This window comes from Macaca fascicularis, chromosome 6 (assembly GCF_037993035.2).
Source record: "Macaca fascicularis isolate 582-1 chromosome 6, T2T-MFA8v1.1".
Taxonomy (NCBI): Eukaryota; Metazoa; Chordata; class Mammalia; order Primates; family Cercopithecidae; genus Macaca; species Macaca fascicularis.
This window is the reverse complement of record NC_088380.1, coordinates 151,730,109-151,743,235: the sequence shown is the minus strand read 5'-3', so window position 1 is coordinate 151,743,235 and position 13,127 is coordinate 151,730,109. Positions and strand designations below refer to the sequence as shown.

At 39.5% G+C, this 13,127-nt stretch overlaps 1 pseudogene; it reads right to left on the bottom strand.

The window, feature by feature from the left end:
• Positions 1 to 381: 381 nt before the first annotated feature.
• Positions 382 to 2,100, bottom strand: LOC102121397 (argininosuccinate synthase pseudogene; annotated as a pseudogene).
• Positions 2,101 to 13,127: the final 11,027 nt, after the last annotated feature.

Below are 13,127 nucleotides of genomic sequence, written 5' to 3'. Positions count from 1 at the left end.
TTGTATTAACCCACTATTTTTCTTTTTAATCACACCTACTAACCTATTTTGGCAAATCTTTTTCAGGAGATTCTTCACTTTTTTCCTTTTTTTTTGAGACAGAGTCTCGCTCTGTTGCCCAGGCTGGAGTGCCATGGTATAATCTCGCCTCACTGCAACCTCCGCCTCCCAGATTCAAGCAGTTCTCCTGTCTCAGCCTCCTGAGTAGCTGGGATTACAAGCACTCACCACCATGCCCAGCTAATTTTTGTATTTTTAGTAGAGACGGGGTTTCACCGTATTGGTCAGGCTGATCTCAAACTCCTGACCTCATGATCCACCCACCTCAGCCTCACAAAGTGCTGGGATTACAGGTGTGAACCACCGCACCCAGCCTTTTTTTTCTTTTAATTGTAATTTTATAGCTCCCCACCGCAGCTGTCCCCCACTCTTCCCTTCGATGATGACGTCTGCAGGCTTCAGGGGGATCTTGGAACAAAGCTGGGTCCTGGCAGCCCCACTAGGTTGCCAGCTGGGGAGAACAAGTCACAATTACAAATTATCACAACAATTAGCACCTGCACTTGGAGGCTCTGTAAATTGAGGAGGCCCCAGCTCCTCATTGTACAGGGATCTATCTGTCGGTGATCTTACTCTGGAGATGATGGTATTCCTTCAGTCTGAGGGAATTGATGATGAACCCGGTGTCATCAATTGGCTCATAATCACCTTGCACGTTCATGCTCACCAGCTCCTCGTTGTAGAGAGAGAGTGGGGACTCCCGGCCAAGGACGTACACCTGGCCCTTGAGGACAGGCACCTGCACTTTCCCTTCCGCCTGCTCCTGGGACTTGGCAAGGCAGGGGCAGACAAATTCACACTCTCTGAGCTGTGCCAGCAACCGGTGTATATCAGCTCAGCAAATTTCAAGCCCAGGCCTTGTTTGGTTTTGTGCATTTCCCAGTCCATGGTGAAGGTCTTGATGTCTAAATGAGCATGGTAAAGGATGATGCCTGCTGGGACCTGGTAGATACCTCAGACCTTCATCCAATGAAGTTGTTCTCAACGATGGCAATACAACCCACGCTGTGCTTGCCCGCAACTTCGTTCGGCACACGAAGAGCTCCACGGAGGTCTGGTGGGTGGGCCATCCTTGACGTTGGTCACCTTCACAGGGACCCCTTTTTTGAACTCGATCTCGACAATGTCATGGGTGTTGGGGGCTTTGGCTGGGTCCTGGGTCTTCGTGTAGAGATGTGGAGGCACTTAGTTCTTGGTATTCTGTGGGATTCCAGCCTCGTAGCTGATGATGGGCACGAGGTTCTCGTCCATCCTCCACGGGTTCTTGGGAGTGACCGGGATGGGAGTCCCACGTTGTTTTGCATATTCCATCAGGTCATTGCGGCCCTTGAACCAGTTGTAGAACTCGGGCATCCTCCAGGGAGCAACGACCTTTATCTGGGGGGCCAGCGAGTAGCAAGTGAGCTCAAACCGGACCTGATCGTTCCTCTTTCCTGTGGCGCCATGGGACACATACTTGGCCCCCTCCCGCTGGAGGATTTCCACTTGTTTGCAGTCGATGCAGGACCTGGTGAGAGAGGTACCCAGGAGGTAGCAGTCCTCATACAGTGTGCTGGACTGGATGGCTGGCCAGATGAACTCCACAAACTCCCTGCTGATGTCCTCAATGAACACTTTTTTGGCTTCAGTGCCTTCTTCCTGGCTTCCTCGAAGTCTTTCTTCTGGCCAATACTGGCCAGGTAGGCAATGACATAGCCTTGTCCTTCAGTCACATGAGGATACGGGAGGTATCCAGGCCACCACTGTAGGCCAGAACCACGGAGCCTTTGCTGGACATAGCATCTGGGATTGGAGGCGTGAGTTCCTGGTGTCTGGAATCTGTCTTCCCGGTGCAGTGAACCACTCGGGCCCCAGCAGCGGTGGCAGGCAACAGAGCAGGTGACTCCTCATTTAAAATTTTTTTTTTTAAATTAAGAAAATAGACTCACACAAAGAAATTGATGAGTTGCCAAAGTCAGGGATTATATGTCCCCTTGTTAGCACCTCCAACTTATAATTAATGGTTCCTGGGCTGGCTGTGGTGTCAGGGACTGAGTACAGAATCACGCCGTGGCATGTATAGAGGAGGGAATACTTAGGAAGCCCAGCTAGTCTTATGAACATCATGTGAGGACTTACCTTTAGCTGATGGGCATAGTATCCTTGCTCTAACAAGAATCCTTTAGGTTTAACAACATATGTCTTGCTTACATGGTTAATATATAGACGTTATTTTTAGTTTCAATAAATCCATGGAAGTCGACCTCCATGGTTTTAAGGGTAAGAAATGTGTCAAGTACTGAGACTGATACCTAATTCTTAGTACTCAGGAAAGATTTAGGAGAGGAGGATGTTTTGAGTAGAAAACTCCTATGGACTCAGAAGGGACATTGTGAGTGAAGACTAATTGGATAGAGAAATTAGTTCCTAGACATGTGCAGTAGCTGTGGCTTCAGTGTTCTCTGAAACATTCCGTACATCCTTCTCATTCTCTGGGTGTTATTGTGGACAGAACCTTGATCTTATAGTGAAGAGGCTTGACTTACAGTCCTACTTCCCACCAGAGATGAATTTAAAATTCCAAAATAGGCCAGTCGTGGTGGCCGTGAGCCTTTAATCTCAGCACTTTGGGAGGCCAAGGCAGGCAGATTGCTTGAGCCCAGGAGTTTGAGATCAGCCTGAGCAACATGGTGAAACCTTGCCTCTACTAAAAGTGAAAAAAAATTAATTAGACTTGATGGCACACACCTGTAATCTCAGCTACTTGGAAAGCTGAGGCCAGAGGATTGCTTGAGCCTGGGCTGTCAGGCTGCAGTTAGCTGAGATTGCGCCTTGGTACTTCAGCCTGGATGGCAGGGTGAGACCCTGTCTTAAAAATAATAATAAATAAATGAAATTTATGAAATAATTTTTTCTACAAAGACATTTTTTCTCTTTGCTTCTTAATGCAGTTAAGGGATAGGGTTATAATTGAAAAACACATTTTTTACAGAAACTGCATGGAAAAAATGGATTCTCAAGACAATGACTTAAATGCATTTTTTAATCTCAAGGATGATGCTTTTGTTCCAGAAAGATATATTACAGTCAAATTAATTTGTCTTTGCAATGAGACCAATGGATGAAAAGATCTCTGAAGTGCAAATTGTTGTTATTAATTTATAAGATAAAGCACCTCTTGTTTTGGGAACCGGTCCTAGAGCTGACTGTTTTCACATAATCTTATATTGTGGGTAATTATACACAGATATTAATGTGATAAAGATAATTACAAGAATCTATCATTGCTGGGGTTTTGGTTTATTTGATTGTGAACTTTTGGGAACTTTGGATTAGATGATTAACTTACACTGGGTATTTATTTGTTGGCGAGTGCCTGAAATAGTTACTGAAATTAACACAGAGCACGTTTTTACCTTTTCACAATGAATTTGTTTGATTAACAGCATGGTATTTATTCAGTTGGAGATCTTAAATACCAGATGCAAATTTCAAATTATCACTTCAACAATCGAGTTCAAATATTTAACAGATGAGTGCAGGAAAGATTAAGTGGGAAATTTACTTTAAAGGACAAATGTGTGTGTTAGATAGAGATAGAAGGAAACACCAGTAAATTTTAACCATTTCAGGCCTTATGGTGTGGCAGACACATGGATCATGCAATGGTGATGTTTTTCATGTTTGGAAATTTTCTATTCCTTACAAGTTGTATGTAACTTTTCCTGATACATTAGGGAATGGCATCCCACCTTAGCCTTGTGTAAGCATCACCAAGAGATCTTGTTAAAAATACAGATTCCTACTATGCAGCCATAAAAAAGAATGCGATCATCTCCTTTGGAGCAACACAGATGCAGCTGGAGGCCATCATCCTAAGTGAATTAACAGGAACAGAAAGCTAAACACTGCATGTTCACTTAAAAGTGACAGCTAAACACTCAGTACACATGGACATAAAGATGGCAACGGTAGACATTGGGGATTACTAGAGGGGAGAGGCAGGAATAAAGGGTTTAAAAACTAACTATAGGGCACTATGCTTACTACTTGGGTGACTAGATAATTTATACCCCAAACCTCAGCATCACACGGTATACCCAAGTAATAAATCTGCACATGTAGCCCCTGAATTTAAAATAAAAGTTGAAAAAATAAAAGAAAATAGCAGAAAATACAGTTTCCCAGGCCTGTTGGGATTCTGAATTGTAGATCTGGTCTGGTGTCTGCACACCTGTTGATAAGCTCCTCAGGTGATTCTGATGCACAGCTTGCTTTAAGAGGCATTAAATTAGGGCATTCCTGTGGCATACCTAGCTTAAAACATGGTGTCTTATGAATTTGCTCTTAAAATCATAAACAAGAAAGCATAAGAAAAGAAACATTGTTCTTTCTCTTTTCCCTTACCCATCAAGCCTGGTTCCAAACTTTGCATGTCTTTTCTCTTTATTGTCAGGGACACTATCACCTTCAAGCTATGTCTTCCCCCAATTTTTTACCTGAGAAAAGAATCATTTACCCATATCTAGCGTAATCCCTCCTGGGATTTAGATTCAACTCATGCTTGAGAGTAGCTCTGATGATAACTGGGCCTTTTTCTAGCTATCTGGATTCTGCTACCTCATTGTACTTCAGTTTATATTGCTGGATTTCTGGATTGTTCCTAAATCTTAGTCCTGAAAATCCGTCTAGTAGTTTTTGTCCCTCTAGGATTAGAGCTCGGTATTGGTTTCCCTCTAGTCTCTTCCCAAGAATGTAAATTTGCTTCAGAACCTGGTCCAGAGGCCAGAACAGTCACAGGTTATTAGATTTCTCCATGCAGTATGGCATGCTTGACTTCCTGAAACCTATGTCTACTCTGATACCATATCCCACTCACTCAACTGCCAGATACTCTGTGTTGGACTTCCTAATGACTCCTGACTGTGGACAATCCACCTGAGAGAATAGGTTGTTCCTATTGTTCCAAGTTCTCATTCTATGTTCTGGTTAGCTTCATTCTATGTTTTGGTTAGCTGAGTCCAGACAGGTGATGTCCTGAGACCTGAACCCACAGTGGAGCATCTATGAACCTCTGTAGATTGTATGAGCAGATTAATCGGGGAAAAAAGCATGCTTTTTTATGTAGGTTTTTATTTCCTTTGTCTTTCTCACTGTCTGTATCATGAGACATAAATTTATGCCTCTATGGAGTGGGATGTGAGTCAACTCAAGATAATATACTTGAAGGCTCAGAAAAGGATGATAGGCCAGTCTGGTACAAGATAACATGATGAATGATGAGTGTTCTGATTATATGCTCACTTGGTATAATTTAGATTTTTGTCTATTCTGAGACAATGGCACTAAGGCCTCTTGATCTATCATGCTGGTAACAACTGTGTTCTGAAAAGGTGGCACATCTTGTGACCCCCTCCTAGGGAGTTAAGGCTGTTACTTGATGGTCCAAGAAATGTGGTTTTGAAACAACTTCTCAAAAGATGTTTAATTATGGAATAAGTTGTATTGAACCTTTACTATGTGCTAGAAACTGGACACAGCTGTTTAAAGTTCAGGATTATCTGAAAGGCTTAATGCTTTCTTATGCCTTAACAAGCGTGTAGTTTTACCATCCAGATCACAAGCTTCGATGATGCTGCACTGGACATATCACTCTGGTTACTATCCAGGTTCAACAAATCACTCTGGAGTAAGATTAAACTTTTGTGTTCCAATAGAGATTGACCTTCCCCAGACCAACACCAGTGTCTGCGATGGCACCAGTGTCTAAGAAGGAGGTTGAAAGAAGGTTTCAAGACTTACCCTTGGCTGTCCACATGCATGGGCCAGTTCTCTGGGCTAGACTGCGGCAGAACTTTCAGTCGAGGCTGATGGCAGAATGCTAGCTATTGAGGCTTTATTTTGTTTCTTAAGATAGGCATTCATGTAAGTGAGTATGAATTTAGGGTGTACTGAAGCTGAACAGACTTCTGCATTAACATTCTTGTCAGTATCCCTTCAGGGTCAGATGGATAATGGAAGGGTGAGTCCCATATGTCCCCTTTATTATGCATCTGGAAACTGCCAGCTGAGTTGACCCTCCTCTGTGATCAACACTGCATCTGTTTTCAGATTATGTCAAGGCTCCAGAGTTCTGTTTAAGTAGAATATTGCTCTAAGTCTCCATTTGTCTGACTCAGTCACCTAACACAGAAAAAAAAAAAAACTGAAATAAAAACCTCATACAAGATTCTATAAAAATAGTCACTAAGTCAATTCTAATAAACATGAATGGTTCTGTAAACTACAGATCAAATTCCTCCTCCCACTCTTTTTGGCTCATGAGTAATTATCATGGCAAGAGGATTGAAAACTGCTTAGAGGACACACATATCTGTTAATTAAAGCCATCAAAGGTCACAGAACTCCGATTTTCCATATTAATGAATATCTATTGATATTCGTAGAATTCTTGAAAACGTACCCCTATTTTCATCTGTTTCATCAACTGTGTTTGTGGGTTTGTGGGACTTGGTGGTAAAATAAGAGTGGGAAGACAACACCTTTTGGCTCACCCCAAGTGACAGTCAACAGTTAGTCTCATTTCTTCTCAAAAAGGGAATTTGAAGAGTATAGGCATTCAGAAGTGTGTTAACTACTTAAGGAAATATAAGGAGAAGCTCTTGGTTCACAGTCCCACTTTTCTTGGGTAGAATTATGTTAATAACTAGAACGAAAACATATTTCAATCACTACTACTTGAACATGCATACTTCTGTAGCATTTTTCATAATTGAAAAGAGAAATGTGAGGGATTGCATTCACAGCATTCAATACCATAAATGCTTATTTCTGAACTGTGATTGTGTATTGTTTCATGGCTCGTGCTGACATGTGCTTAATTCCTGTCATAGCCAGAATGGTGTGCTCTGGGCTGATTACATTTTGATGAAACTCTGTACGGAGATTCTAGGAATGGCCAACATATAATAAGTTTGTGTGTGTGTATGTGTAAATATGTTAACCATGTTTAGACTTCCATTAGATATTTAAGATGACATGCGACATTTTCCTAATGTTTAAAACCATATTTGCCAGTTTAGACTCAAGTTTGCTAAAATAAAGAAGACATTCACCAAGCAAACAGGCTTTTCTCTTTTGACTGAAAACAGGCATGTCTAAAGAGTACCCATTTTATTGCTAGTGATATAATAAAGAACCACAGAAATTGGGATGGAAGAGGGTGAAGACCTGAATCTGTTCAGAGGTTGGGGGTGTTTCCCTAGATAGCAACATTTAAAAAATAAAACCAAAAGAAAGAGCAGGCAACATGCAGGTAATAAGAATGTAGCAAACGATACATACAGAAATAGAAAGGGAGGGAGGGAGAAAGAAAGAGAAAGAGAACCACAAGGACTTTGTAGTTCCTACTCTTTTTCCCTTCCATTAAGGCTATCAAAAGTAAGTTGCTTATTTCAAAACAGCAGGGAGCTATGAAGGAGCTATGATGTCCCCTAGGCAGAGAAATTTCCTAAAATATCTGAAATCTTTTACTGTTTCTTCCCCATGGTCTTTAAGAAATAGTCCAAACTCCCTCAAGTGGCTATAAGGTCGGATATAATCCAGTCCCCACCTACCTCTTCCGCCACATTTGTGCTTTTACTTTTTTCATTCTGCTCCTGTCAAACTGACATTCTTTCATTCTTGATCTGCCATATCCTCTATGGAATCTGAATCTTCACAACCTGATATTCCATACTTCATTATTCTTCTTTTCTCCCTACATGTGTCTAAATGCCTCTTGTCTTTCTGGTCTCAGCTTGGTTATCATTTCCTCAAGGAAGACTTCCCTGATTTCTCCTCTGCCTGATGAACTCAGGTCGTCTTCTCCATATTCCTATAACACTCAACTTTTTTTTCATAGCACTCATTGCTGATGAATTCACCTGTTTAATGCTTGCCTTTTCCATTACACTGTAAGCTCCATGTGTTTACTGCTATATGCAAGAATTAGCCTGATCCCTTCCACTGGGTTTGTGACTAAATTTTCTGATAGCACTAGAAGTAAGACAATTGAGGCCCCAGGGTAAGTGAAAACTTGTCTGAAAAAATGTGAGGAATAATAAACACTCATGGGTTGTTGTGACATAAGACATGTAAAACATCTACTGAAGTTTCTGGTACATAAGACTCATCAATTTGTACCTTGTAAGTAGCTTTGTGTCCTTTATTTAGAATTAAGCAGTATAGAAATTGATAAATATATATCTCTTCTTAGACATATCAAAGTCTTTAAACTCAGCAGATTCAGACTCATACTTGGGATCTCTTTCCCCAAACCTGTATTGACCCGTTATTCCCACCCTCAGTGGACAGAAGCACCTGGATAGCCATCCTCAACACCTCTAACCTCTGTCTTCTCCCTAGCAGCCAATTCTTAACAAATCCTGACCACTTTATATTTATTCACCCCATTCAGTCCTCTTCATATTCATTTCTTCCACCCTAGCCCATACTACCATCATCTAATTCCTATAAAATAGAGTGTCTTCATAAATGATCCTCTTTTTCCTTGCATGCCTGCCTCCAATTCAATCTTCTCAATGTAGCTGGAGTGACTTTTTGAAAACTTACATCACACCAAATCACACACATCCAACTTTATATTATCCAAAACAACAGAAACAACCACCACCACCACCACAAGTAACATGGTAAATGGCATGTTATACTATCATTATATGCCAGGTACTATTTTAAGTGCTTTATGTATATTGATTTATTAAATCCCCACAAGAAGTCAGACAGTTGTGTGCATTTAGTCCATCATGGAGAAACGAGCACAGAGAGGTTGAGTGATTAACAGCAGCCCACACACACTACTCTTCAGTAGTTTTCTAAGTTGGAGAGGCCCTTACTGAGTACTGATAAAGAGAGTTGACTATGGAAAGAGATTTCCTGGCTTCAGAGCCTGGCTCTACCATTTCGTAACTGCAGCTTTATCTCTCTGGACTCTGTTTCCTTATCAGCTAACTGTGGAAAATAATAGTGCCTCCTTTATATGGTGTTTTCTCAAGTAAGTAATACAAATAAAATGTTTAGAATGGTACCTAGTACAGAAAAAGATTTCAGTAAAAGTTACTGATATTACCATATATGTATAAAAACATAGGCCCTATATATCCTTCCAAACTCATCCTTTACAGTTCTTTCCCCTTTCTCTTCTTTTTATTCTGGTCTTGTCTCTGAGAATCATTCCTCATACTATAAGAAACACATGTCCCCTTATCTTTTCCAGCAATCTTGCTCTTCCCTATTTTACTTTTACACATTGTTCAGTTCTTAGCTGAGAAGTCACTTACACATGGAAGTCAATCATTACTTGCCTGCAGTCTAGTATAGCTCTCACTATTATATATGCTCAGTATCTCCTTGTAACTTTCCTGTGAAGCGTTTATCACAATGGTAATTTTATATTTATTTGTGTACTTTTTTGGTTGTCTATCTTTCTCATTAGAATACAAGGCCCATGAAAAAAGAGACCAAGTCTTTTTGTGTTCAATGTTGTACAGTGAGCCTGATATATATTTGTGTTGGTGAGTGAATACACATATTTCTCCATTATCTGTAGTTACAGCATAAGGGGTATGTTTTGGTTTTAGAAACACAAACTTGACTCACATTTCTGCAGTGCGGTTGCTATACAATATGGTAAATCCACAGATATAGATATATGTATATATATAACAGATATTATATATATGTATGTATTGATATGTATATAGGCATCTCAGTATACTCAGTACTCAGGGGATATGTTCACGGCAGAATCGCCTGTACAGGTATTGCCTGCAGTGGAGACTTTGACAATTCTAGTGCTCATATTTTGTGTCACCTTCTTGGTAAACTTCTCTGCCCCCCATTCCCCTGGAAACAAGTTTTGCAAGTCTTTCTCGTGCAGTCACATGCTACCAACTGACGTGCTCTTAGGGTTCTTTTGTTCGTTCATAACATGCCTAACTTTTTCAATCTTGGGTATAGTTTGTCTTTTATCTTTAAAAAATACCCATTCTTATACCAGAACTGGTGAAATTTAGTTAGTCCTATATCTCTGCTACAACTTGACTCCTGGGAAATCATTAGTGCTACTCCTTACACCCAAACACCATCCAATTTTTGTGTGTGCCTTTTACAGTTTTTTTCTGTTACTGTGGCTTTTCATTTCACCTATAATAAGTCTAAATTCCCTACCATGAGCTATAAGTTCCTGAAGAGTCTGGTCTCTGTGTACCTCTCCTGATGCATTTGCTGTCTCTCTCCTCCTTTCCCACTGTACTCTAACTATGCTGGCCTGCAGTTTGAAAAATATAGCAGTTTTTTTTTTCTTTTTTCTCCCACCTCTGCAGCTTTGGATTTCATAATCCATCTGGAACACCATTACCCCCAGCCTTCCCATGTGAGGCACCTGAATAAAATTTAATATTCTCAGGAATGCTTTTTCTGGCTATCCTACCTAAAGTAGGCTTACTTTTTAGAGCACTTAAAATGATAACATGTAATTAATTAATTTGTTTATTCACTTTTTTTGGGGGGGGTCTGAATCCCCTAATATAATACAAGCCCCATAAAGCAGGGCCTATAAAAGCTTGACCATTTTCACTTCTCAGCATCTATAATGTCTGGTGCGAACATGGGAACATTAGGATTAAGTCCTTAGATAAGATAAAGTATTCTTTATTACAAGAAAATTTATTTAGCCCAATCAAATTTGCAAAATGATAGACCGCCTAATGAAATCACCTTCTTCATCTAAGAGTACATGACATGTACTGCCTACAGACATAGACTGAAAACTGCACCATGGCATGTTAATTGTGTTATACATCACAATTGGAGCATAGGAGGAGGGCAACTCGTTCTGGAAACTGGGGACAAAATGACACAAAAGTTGGCACATTGCATGAGACACAAGTCCCTCCAGTGAGCCGTGAATTCGCAGCTTGAGAAGTGCTATAAGGTATGACATATAGCCTTAGTGTCTGTTGAATCCTCAGTCCCTGACATGAGACCTGGCACATGGTAGGCTCTCAAATATCTGTTGAATGGACAAATGAATCCATATAACATGCCACAACCTGGTAATCTTTATTTATACTGAAGCTATTTTTATTACTCAAGTTAGTCATTTTTTTTTTCTTGCTAAAACAACATATTGCTGATTTTATGTCAAAAGTCTGTGGGGAAACATGTCTCACTTTATAGCCAATTTTGCTGAAATGTATTGGACCTGCAAAGCAAGAGATGTTTACTTTGACATATGCATTGTCATTTACTCTTCAAAAGCATAGTAGTTTTCCTTAGCTGTTTCTTGGTTTGATCAGTCCCCAAAGCTGAATAAATGAAAGAAATGGAATGTGTGTAAGCATTAAACTATATTCTGGCAAGGTGACTTACACTTAGTTCATTGTAAGGTAATTATTAATGAACAACTGCTTTGTCTAGGTAATTGTTTTCCTCATAAGTTATTACTGGCTTATGAAATATAGTAATTCCAGGAAAGAGAAAAATGTTCTCAGTGTTCCTAGCTCAAAGTCTAATCCCAAACATTATTATGTAAATTAAAAGTGCTGTTAAGACATCATTTTCATCTGTTACATTTCTACAATTAAAATATAATACAAAATAATATTAAGACTGCCAGAGGTATGGTGTTCTTAAAAACATTGCTGTGGGTGTAGAAATTTGTGTAATGATTTTGAAAGCAATTTAGATATATTTACCTCTAAAATGTCACTGTATTTTGAACTAGTAATGTGCCTTTTAGAAGTTAGTAATACAGATACAGAGTTTTACACAAAGGTTCGTGTATTACAATGTTCATCACAGCATCAGTAAGAATAACAGGAAACAATATAATCTCCAAATATTAGGGATGTGGCAGTATAAATAATGGCGTATGCCTGTTATATAATCCTGAATGTCCATAAAAGTTACCGTTTACAACTACAAAGACTATTTAATGACATGCAGGAAATGCTCAGTTGGTAAAATTAAGTGAAAAAGGTAGTAAAGGAAGGAGTAAATGTAGAAGTGGTAGATGAGCTCTCTGGTGGAATCTAGTCTGTAGATTTGTTTAGTTTGCCTCACATGGTGTTAATTATTTAAATTCATTTCCAATATTTAAAAATTAGGATATTTTACTTTTAAACAACTGTATGTTCAGGTCCTTCCTAAAATTCTAGATATTGGGTAGCATTCATGGCACACCACCTGGGAGCAGCAATCAGCTGGAGTTGGGAAGGCTGGAACCCTAGACCTGGCAGGTGCTCTCCGGCTGGCCACACTCCGCAGCACTCCTGACCATTACCCCCGACCTGTGGCACTCGTGGATGTCACCTTCCTGGCATTTGAATTCTTGGCTGCTATGCGGCATGATCCTTGTGTGGCAAAGCACACATACATATGATATGCTGCAAAAACTCCTCAGGGTGATAGGATAATGGGTGATTTTCATTTTCTTCTTAATAGTTTTTGCATTTTCCAAATTGTATAACAAAAATATGTATTGCTTTTCTGATTAGAAAAGAGTTTTTTTTTTTTTTTGAAGGCAAATCATTAAACGTCATGGAGCACCATGCTAAAAGATTATAAATGGCAGATGTTAACAGCAACCTTGGGGAAAAATTACATTTCTGAATTCCCTTAACCAAAATAGTGGACGAGATTATTGATGCCTTTTCATTCACAGTGGTTTTGTTTCCCCACATTATTTAATAAAAATACATTATTGAAATCTAAATGAGATGGAACAGTCATACTAAATTGCTTTTTTTCCCTACAAAGTATTGTATCTTCACCTCAATTCTAAATGAATAATAGCCTCAACCTTATAGTAAACCATTTTGCTCACTGTTCAAGTAGTAAATATTTCTGATAATATGAAGCGAATAAATGAAATTATTCTCTTTCAGATCTTTGATTTTGTGGAGAATGAGTTAAACTTAAATTGTAATTAATTCTAGTGCATTAAACTAAGTGAAATGTAAGGAACATGCATATCCCTGAATTGATGACATAGACATATAATCAAAAGGATTTTGTTTTCTGAT